Genomic DNA, 10,502 nt, shown 5'->3' with positions numbered 1-10,502 from the left:
TGTGAGACAGACATCATCAGAGCCCTGCTGAGGAAACAATGTAAGACACAGATCCGTAAGAAATGAAGCTTCATTAGTTACTCAGATATTGAACTTCTTGGTTTTGCGTATGTCAGTTGCATCCTCTTGTCTCCTTTGATTTACTCCATTAAGAGGAGTGGCATCACCGTAGTAGTTTACTTTCATTCTTGAAGAGAGTGAAGTTCTTCACCCTTGGAGAACTTTGTATAATCCCAGAGTGGGGTTCATTTTTTCCTCCAAGCACTGTCTCCAATATGGCAGTCTTGCCTTAAGCATTGTCCTTGTCTTCCACACTATTTGTTCAGACATTCAAATCCCTTTTTCAGTATAAACATGTAGAACCCTAACTTGTGGTAATTTATGCCTTTAAAAATCATTTCACTAAGTAAACAGAGTTCCTTGGGTAGCTTGCAAAAGTGTTGGTCTGAAGAGTTTTGCTTCATGCTATGTTGACTTTGCCCCACCTTGCAAAACATTTTGTTTCATACGTTTTGCTTTCATGTAAGGATCATTCATTATAATTCATATGTTATCATCATTTAAATAAGATTAAGTCATCAATATTTCTAAACTGTATTGCAGACATGGAAAAAATGCACTTGCAGTTAAAGTCACTTAGAAATCTTTCTTTCTAATAAGCTTATGGATAGGATTTTTCCTGTTGTGTGTATATGAGTGAGAATGTCAGTGCTTTTTTTAGAGTGTTGTCAATCAAATGTCATCACCCATATTTTAATTTTTTTTCCCCAAAAGTTGAGTCTACCCTCTGTGTTTGGAAGGACTGGCTGCTGCTCAGAGGGGATGCTACCGCCCATCACTGGCCCATACAGCTGCCACCGCTAAAAAAGAAAGATGACCACTACTTTCTACTAATGATAAAAGAGTAGTATGGCAAAACTGATGCCTGAATTTGTGCTTTGGAGCTAGGCTGCACCTTGGGAGTGAGTCTTCTGGTGGGGTTTGTATGAGTGCAGATCCTCATATGTATCATGCCCTCACTCATGGCTCAGAGCCACAACCAGCCTTTTTGGTTATTGTCCTTTTTGTCCAGGCAGCGCTGGCACACCAGGCTGGTTTGTGGCATTGACCCTCAAAGTCCCATTTCAGGAAGATGGCTGCACAACACCCTTCTGCAAAGGGGTGAAATGCGGGGCAGAGAGGCAGGAGACAGTATTATAAGTTTCGTGCAAGCTATTTAGGTGGGGGTTTTCCTAAGTACAGGCTCGATAAGTAGCCCCTTAATTATGTGGAGTATAACTCTTTGGATGCAACATCAGAATTGTGAATAGAAGGGAGGAAAACCTGTTTTATTCTTAATAGGAGAGATGATGACAGCATAACATCCCAATGCAATGACAACACAGGAATGGTTTGCTATTAAGTGATAGTTTGCACTGAGTATGTGCAAACTGGGTTGTATGGCTCTGGGTGATGAAGTTACAAGGCAAGATGATAAGACTGTATAAAGGAACAAAATATGAATAATGTGCCGTGAAGGATATGAATACTGTAAGTCAGAATATATCAGGAAAGAAAGTAACACCGGATAGTGGGAATCAAGTTGGCAGCCATTTTCTACATTTAGTATCCAGCAAGGTGAGTAAGCACTGGACTTCACATTTGTTGTCAGTAGTCTAAACGTTATTTTAATTCATTTATGTTTTTTCTAACATTGATTACATACCTGCTATGAATTAAAACCAGAGTATTAAGAACATGTAAACATTGGCTGTATATGATGAGCTTGTGTCTTTCTCATAATGGACAGTTTGTAATAGAGCAGTGTTAAGTTGTCTTTTTTAAAGTGGTGATTAGATTTTTACTGAATATTTCGTGTAGGAACTGAAAGCATTTTTCACTGATCAGAGCAATTATGCTGCTTAATAGGGGCCTGCTGCCACAGTGACTAGTATGCTCTGATATCACACCTGGTAGCTGGTCAACTAATCTGTACTCTCAGCCTCATATTCAAACAAACAGGCTCTTTTTGTATCAACTGATCTGCACTAGGGCTGGAGGATATTATGTGTGCCTTTAGGGAAGGAAGAATGCCCCCAACACACTGTCCTTTAACAAGACAGCATTTGCTTTCACAATACAGGGCTGGCAAAGATCTTTTCTGTAGTGGATTAATGTGTTCATCCCTTCTGCTTTACCAGGAAGTCCTGCATGCAGCTGACAGTCTTGCTGGGGAACTCCTCAAGGAAGAGGTGTTGAGAAACAGCCTGCATCACCCTCTCTGAGGTACCTGTTGGGGCAAAACCATTTTGAAGTTTCAGAAGTTAAGACTTCTCACTGTCCAGGAAGGCAAATTTACCACCTCAATTTATTAATATGGGACATATTCCCATATTAATCTTATTTGTGTATGTATGCCTGACCATCACATTCACAGTGACTGAATTACATGCCAGTGACAGAAATAAGTGCTCTCTGACCACAAACAAACCATCCATGCACAGTCATGTAAAATGTCTGCACTTGGATACATCAGAGGGTCCCAACACCACCCAAGTGTGCTCCAGTGCTGCATCAATCTAGCAAAAGCAAGTTTCTCCACCCCCTGAAATGTCCTGGTGTTGAAATAGCCTGGGAGCTCAGATGAGTATAGTGCAAGCACCTAGGGAGATGGTAAGTTTTTCTGATCTCTACTCTGTAGCTGTTTGACAGTGTCCCATTTTTTCCCCAGTGTAATCCTTCAGCTAGCTGTGCCAACAAACAGTTTAAGACTGTGTACACCAATTTTAAAAGGGCAGATTTTCTGGCTTTGGAAAACACAGCGAAAGAACACAGCTATTTTGTATGCCGGAAAAGGGTAAAATGATAAAGGGCAAAGCATTTCTCTTCCTGATAAAAAAAACCCAAACCAACCAAAAAATAAACCAAAAAACCCCAAACTGGCTGGATGGCCAGGCCCAAAGTGTTGTGGTGAATGGAGTTAAATCCAGCTGGTGGCTGGTCACAAGTGGTGTTCTCCAGGGCTCATTACTGGGGCCAGTTTTGTTTAATATCTTTATTAATGATCTGGACAAGGGGATCGAGTGCACCCTCAGTAAGTCTGCAGACGACACCAAGTTGAGCAGGTGTGTTGCTTGGCTTGAGGGTAGGAAGGTTCTACAGAGGGATCTGGACAGGCTGGATTGATGGGCTGAGGCCAATTGCATGACATTCAACAAAGCCAAGTGCCAAGTCCTGCAGTTGGGTCACAACAACCCCATGCAAGACTACAGGCTTGGGGATGAGTGGCTGGAAAGCTGCCTGGCGGAAAAGGATCTGGGTGTGTTGATTGACAGCCAGCTGAATATGAGCCAGCAGCGTGCCCAGGTGGCCAAGAAGGCCAATAGTATCCTGGCTTTTATCAGAAATAGTGTGGCCAGCAGGAGTAGGGAAGTGATTGTGCCCCTGTACTCGGCACTGGTGAGGCTGCACCTCAAATACAGTGTTCAGTTTTGGTGCCCTCACTACAAGAAAGACATGGAGGTGCTGGAGCGTGTCCAAAGAAGAGCAACGAAGCTGGTGAGGGGTCTGGAGCACAAGTCCTATGAGGAGTGACTGAGGGAACTGGGGTTGTTTAGTCTAGAGAAAAGGAGGCTGAGGGGACACCTTATCGCTCTCTACAACTACCTGAAAGGAGGTAGTAGCGGGGTGTGTGTCAGTCTCTTTTCCCAAGTAACAAGTGATAGGACATGAGGAAATGGCCTCCAGTTGTGCCAGGGGAGGTTTAGATTGGATATTAGGAAAAATTTCTTTACTGAAAGGGTTATCAAGCATTGGAACAGGCTGCCCAGGGAGGTGGTTGAGTCACCATCCCTGGAGGTATTTAAAAGAGGTATAGATGTGGTACTTAGGGACATTGTTAGTCGAGGACTTGGTGGGTTAGGTTAATGGTTGGACTTCATGATCTTAAAGGTCTTTTCCAACCGAAATGATTCTATGATTCTATGATTCTATAATTTTTGCAGTCTGTCTGCCTACCTCCTCCCTTTCCCCATCAGTGAAATTGTTCAAAAAGTTGCAGTGAATGCTCCTGCCCATTCCACCAATTCATTGTGCTCTGCTGGAGGTGAGAGGAAAATAGTATCAGCAAACTGAAATCACCCAAGGATCTCTTTTCACAAGAGATGCCGTGAGGAGGAATACAACCCAGTAGCAAGTTGACAGGGAAAATTGCTCTTAATACCTTTTGGTCAGATACTTTTTCATCAGTGTCTCACCAGTAATGTGGCAGCAGAGCTGTCCCATTACAATCTTTCCCAAGGCAGTGTGGAGGAGTGTGTGGGGTTTGAAAGGGGACTGCAGCCAGGGGGAAAAGGCTAGGTATTTTTGTGCTTTCAATCAGTGTAGATGTGGTGCTTTTTGTTAGTGTGGACACCCAAGTGAAGGGAATCAGGCCATACAGATAACTATAATCAGAGCACTTCCTGACTTCTGAGTGCTTGAGATTTACATCTCAAAACCCTTTTGATGTAGGGCTTTGTTTTGTTTTCTGTATTGTAACATTCTGTTCAGTGGCTGAACTGGTCCATAATGTCACATCGGTACTACAAAAAGACATGCTGGAACCATCTTTAGAAAGGAAAGAGAAAAGAATAACAACATACAGCACCGTGTCACTATTAAGACTGCTTTTAGATATTCATATTAATATCTTTGAAGTTCCATCTTTATCACTGATTGTAGTATAAAACTCTCTGGAACATGAGAGTTTACTCTAATTCTTTATCTTTGTGCTGATTAGCAAAAAAGCAGGGCAATAGCAAAGCCCTAAGTCATGCATTCTATACCCTAGAACTGTTTATCCATAATATTCATACTTCACGTTGCAACATACAACCTTCCAAGTTACAATCCTGCTGTATTTTCTCATGTATCATAAAAAAAATTCTGTAAGACTTAACTCTGCATGTGACCACTGTATGATAGGAAAGACAGAGTGGGTGAGAAGACTGTTCGGCTCAATGCAATGTTAACTTGTCATTGCATTCAAGCAGCCTGGCATCAGCTAAGCCCCTGGTCTCAAACTTTTCATCACTGTTTTCCAGAAATGGCTGCCAATGGTACCAGCCTGAATTTAGTTATTTCCTGGCTTTTGAAGGCTTGAGTCAATGTCCTAAGATACTCTTTTTTTTGTAGCTCTGTGTGTAATGTCACACCAGTAAAAACTATATGACTGGTCTTTATCATTATACGACTGGTCTTTATTTAAGTAGAAATTCATAAAAGCTTGATGCACATAAGAAAAACGTGCTTTCTTTCATGCTTTTGATAAAATCCTGTACTGTCACTTAACGGTGTACAACCTCAAAAAGCAGTACGCTATCTCCATTTCATTTCCTCAGGGAACCCCTGTATTAGAGAGTTTTCACCCAACCTGAAATAAGTGGGGTGTAATTTCTGAAATTAAAGGATTGGAGTGAAAGATCAGAGATGACGTAGGAACTCACTTGTGGACTGTAAGGTGTATTTGAAATGCCTGTTTCTGGTGGGTCTGCCTGCATTGTGGAGCTTAATGTCTCCCAGCAGCATGCTCCTGCCTTTCCTGCCCAGCTGATGGAATGCAGAAGGAAAAGCTTTGGTATAAGACATTGAGACGTACTGCTACCACTTGGGACCCTCAAAGTCTGGGGAGATTATTTGCGCCTTGCCTAGGGCTCACTCCTATCATTTTATCCTTTAAGTGTGACTGCAAAGCCACTTGCCTAGTCCCAGAGTTTGTGACAAAGCTGCAACTCAACCTGCACCAAACTTGTGTTGTGATGCCTCTGAAGGCAATGAAGCCCTTCTTACTCACTGCAATGAAGTTTAGGGTGACCTATATGAACATGAACACCTTCCATGGTGCACACAATAAGTAGAAGGGTAAAAAGAAGTGAATAGTGATCTTCATAAAGAAACAAACATTTCAATCTCTCTCAACAGACAGCAGATTTTGAAACCAGTATTACTACATGCATAGTAAATCGCAGTGACTGACTGACTGGGTGTTGCCCAGATGGTAGTGCTCTTCCCTGCCTCAATACACAGCTAAAGCTGGAATGTGAAAACAGCTTCATTAGGAAAAAATGGTCAGTGACTAAATGTTTGCTGCAGGGATAACTGAAGTATTTTCCAAGCACTTGCTTGCACAGTTAACCCAAAATAATAGCATGAAAAGATTGATCCAGTCTTGGTACTGGATCACCAGGCCAGTCGTCTCAGGTCATGGCCCTAGAAGGGACAACCATGCAGTCCAGCCTACGTTTCTGTTCGGAGAGATGTACACAGTACTGCATTGCTGAATATGGAAGGTGACAATGTTATTCAATTTTTTTGTTTCTTCATTTTCCTTTCATCTGCTTTTGAAAATATGGGTCTCCCTTCCTGTTTCTCCTGTACTGAATAACCATACTCTGAAAGTGGATCACAACAGGAGCACCTGAAACAAACAATGTTTGTAACATAAATGTATAAAAGGAACTTTTGGCCTTTTCGTATCATGTTGCTTCAAACACTTTATTGCTCAGAAATCTAGTATTACATTTGGGAAGACAGGACATATTTCAGACTGAACCATCTCAGTTTGCTGCAAATCTCTGAGTGTGGTAGGACCTGGTTTAGCCATTTTAGGCAGGGACTCACCTCTGCAAATGACTAGTTTTAAAATGCTGTTGCCACAGACATCCACAGGCAGTATGGTTTGATGAGTGTCTTAATTCCTTTTCTTAGCATGCAACTGATGAAGGAACAGTGTGGGTTTTTCCAAGGATTATGGATAGAGGCAGCTTTGGAAGACAGTGGGCTATCCAATCAGTTAGAGAATATGTCCTCTCTGTCACAAGTATTTACCATAAGCAAAGATTTGAAGCAGAATTAGATATTGATGTCAGGTAGGGGGGATGGCTGCAGGTGATGTTTACCTGCTCGTATAAGGACATGTGCATTATCAATTAAAATAGCCCTATGCAGAAGTCACCCAGACTCAAACCCCCTGATTCCACCCAGCTTGGGCAATTGACTGGTAGAGGGGGAGAGGAAGGGGCCTTTGTACTTAATGCTGCCATGGCGTCACAACAGGAGTTGAAAGAAGAATGTATTTTGCACTCACAAAGTACTTTTCACTCACTGCATTTGTGATTCATGGTAGCCCTGGTGTCATGACTACCCCCATTTCATTTCTGAAGCCTCCAGCAAGCAGTCAGGGCAATGTCCAAGACTACTTCCTGCAGCCAGCCACTGGCCCCGGTTTTATGGGTACTGCAAGTTGGGGGAGAGCTCTGGACACCTCGTCTCTCCTGCTCTCACACATCTTTCCTCCAAAAAGCAAAGGAAGTAGCCACAGAAACAGGGGTGTCATGGCTTTTGGATGTCCTTTGGCACGGCTGCAAAGAGCAGTTTGGCACGACTAGCCTGCCTCCCTAGTTATGCTTCTTTCACATACTGAAACACAGGAGGTTCCCTCTGAACATGAGGAAACACTTCGTTACTGTGAGGATGACTCAACCCTCAGTCACTCTATGATTCTAAGCTTACAGCCATCCTCTTGCAGATAGTTGAGCAGACCCTTTTCTTCCAAGCATTTCTGACAGAGACTTCCATGGGAAATGATGCTTGCACCAATGCCATCCACTTCCCTGCCAACAGAGGACACTGGAAGTGTGGGGCAGCAGCATATTTAACCTACACCTCCCTGACCTCTGAATTAGCTTGACAACAACGTAATTGTGCACCTGAACTTGTTTATTCCCACATTACATTGAAGGGCAAAAGAGTAAGCAAAGTGGAAGGAGAGCACAGGTGCTAAAGATTTCTCCATCAACCTGTACCCACAGTGCCAGTTCTGGGGCCAGATGGGGTCTGTCTATAGCAAGCATGTCGGGAGGTCCCTGAGCTCTGGAAGTGGGACGTTGGAACGGACTCACAGGCGCTCCAGCACCTCTCCCTCATGCTGAAGCTTACACCTTGTGCCCCTGGGACTCCAATGACAGCAGGCAGATAACCCCTGAGAGCAGCTAGGCTCATCCAGGAAAGGATCATGAAGAGCCTCTCCTTTTTCAGGGTGATGACCTCTTCCCTAACACCAGCACTAAGTCCTGGTGTTAGCAGCGCCCAAGGGCAAAGCCCTGCACAGGGGGATTTTCTCTTACAGTTGAGGAGCAGCAATTTCTAGGGGAGCCAGGGGGTCTCCTGGTGGGGAGCACCTCCAGCCTCCCCTACTTGCCCTGACCCACCGGCACCCCCAGTCTCCAGGTCCACACTAGACACGTGTTGGAGTCACAGGGTAGAAATGCCTGTGCTGGAGGGAGAGCACGGCCATTGCCAGGCTGCCAGCATTGCTGAAGACCAACCGTGGGCAAAGAAACTGGAGAAAAGCCTGAGGAGCCTTCTTTAGGATGCCCGTCAGGGCGTGTGCCAGACTCCTGCGGGGAGGTAGGCGCTGGTCCTCCTGTGCACTCCCTCCCCATGGGGCAGGGCCAGGGCCAGGGTTATGCCCCTCTGGAGAAGGGGGGGTGCTGGTTGCACCCTGGGAGCAGGGGGCGAAGGGCCAGGCAGGATCCCCTCACAGGCAGGGCAATGACAGCGTGTCTCGGGGAGGAGGGTGGCACAGGTCCTGAGGTACCCCATAGTTACTACAGTATCCCACAAAGACATGGACATGGTAGCCAGCTCCACACGGCTATGTAGGCAAGGTGGCCCCAGGCTTCTGCAGGACCATTTGGCCTGGCCTAGCCAAGCAGGCTTGGTTCAAAATGGGGTGAAAGGCAATGCTGAACTTAGGCTCATTTTCTCAAGCAGGGCTTACGCAGAGCTGAGCCTCTTCTGCACTCATGCTGGGTTTCCCAAGCCTCGTGGCTGCTGCTTTGCCCAGCTTCCCCGAAGTGTCCTCCCAGCCCGGCACTAGGCTTTGTGTGCCCTACACGCTCTACGCACCAGCTCCTGTTCCCAGGAGAAATAAACCCCCATAGCTGTTCTCTAGGAGCTGTGCGGGCCTCACTGCACATCTGGCCGGGATGCTGCCGGCTCCTCTCCTTCAGAGGGCTGTCGATGCCCCTTGTGCTCTTGGAGGAGCCTTTCTCCTCCTCATCTTGGGGAGAAACAAAGCTCTCCTGCAGGCTTATGTCCCCTCCTCCTGCTGCAGGAGTGTTGCCTGCTCAGGGGAGGCCAGTCAGGGAAGAGCTCCAGAAGTATTACGGGGAGGTGGGGGCACCTGCCACCAGCACACAGCCACCAGGACACTGCGAGCTCCTTCCAGCCGGGAGGTGGTGGCTCACACTGCCGTGGGGCTGGGCAGGGCCGCCACTCTCATTTTCTCCAGCACTGCAGCGTGACAGCTCTTGCTGGCTCTGCCGGAGGCTGCTGAGACACACCTGCGTGGTTGTTGTGGAGAGCCCTCCAAGAAGGCTTGTGCAGGAGAGCAGCAGGGATTTCCCAAGCCCCCTGTCCGGGGCCGCAATCAGCAGAACGCCAGGGTTTGGAGCAGGGGGAAGAGAGGGGCTTTCAGCTGAGCCTCTTCCCCACTCACGGCAGGTTTCTCAAGCTCCGGGGCTGTTGCTCTGCCCACAGCCCTTGCTGGCTTCCCTGTACCGTCTCCGCAGCCCTCCATTAGGCTCTGTGTGTCCCACCTGCCAGCTGATGCCGCGAGGAGGAACGAGCCCTCGCAGCCGTTCTCCAGGAGCTGTGTGGGCCCAGTTATTCCTGGGAGGAGCGTGCCTGCCATGGCCACACAGCCACCAGGACCCGGCGAGCTTCCTCCAGCCGGGAGGTGGTGGCTCACAGTGCCCTGGGGCGCTGGAGGCCGCGCTGTGCAGGAAGAAGTCTGGGACTGCCCTGAGCCGGTCACAGCTTGCTCCAGTCAGCTGGAGAAGGGCCAGAACCGACCCCACCCACCATGTGAAGAATAGAACCAATCAGAGAAGGGTGTTGTGGCTCTGACCCAATCAGAGGTGTTTCCTAAAGGGTGGGGAGGGCTGAGAGAGAGGAGCAGACATGTCAGGGTGGGAGGAGAGAGGGGAAGGAAATGGCTGCCCTGGAGCAGGCTGCGGGGAGAGGTGTCCAAAGGGAGCAGGGCTGCCTCTCCTAAGTGATTTCTTTGCCTTTCTTTTCCTTTGACACGAGGAGCGGTACTTAATAGGTTGCTCACAGGCAAGTGTATTACATGGGGAGAAGGTCCCCGAATGAGTGAGTTGGTGTGGGTTTGTGACAGCTGCCGGTGGACGATATGGCCAAAGCCTAGACCCGACGTGGCCTGGGACTGGAGTAACTGCAGGGCCTGTGAAACTCTGGCAGGAGCCTTGGTGCTGGAGTTTCAGACCCCTCAAGGGTCCCAGCCATGGCCACAAGTCAGTCCCCAGAGCCAAGGTGCCCCCTGAATGGAATGGGCCCGTGCTTTGTGGATCAGGACCCCCAAACGCTGCCAGGCTCCGATGACTCCTTCCCGGGCCAAGATGGGGGGGCGGCCCTCGTGCCAAAGGATTTCCTCAAGGACCTTAGGCAAGGAAAGGCTA

Source organism: Gavia stellata, chromosome Z (assembly GCF_030936135.1).
Source record: "Gavia stellata isolate bGavSte3 chromosome Z, bGavSte3.hap2, whole genome shotgun sequence".
Taxonomy (NCBI): Eukaryota; Metazoa; Chordata; class Aves; order Gaviiformes; family Gaviidae; genus Gavia; species Gavia stellata.
The sequence above is the reverse complement of the archived record's forward strand: the minus strand, read 5'-3'. Positions refer to the sequence as shown.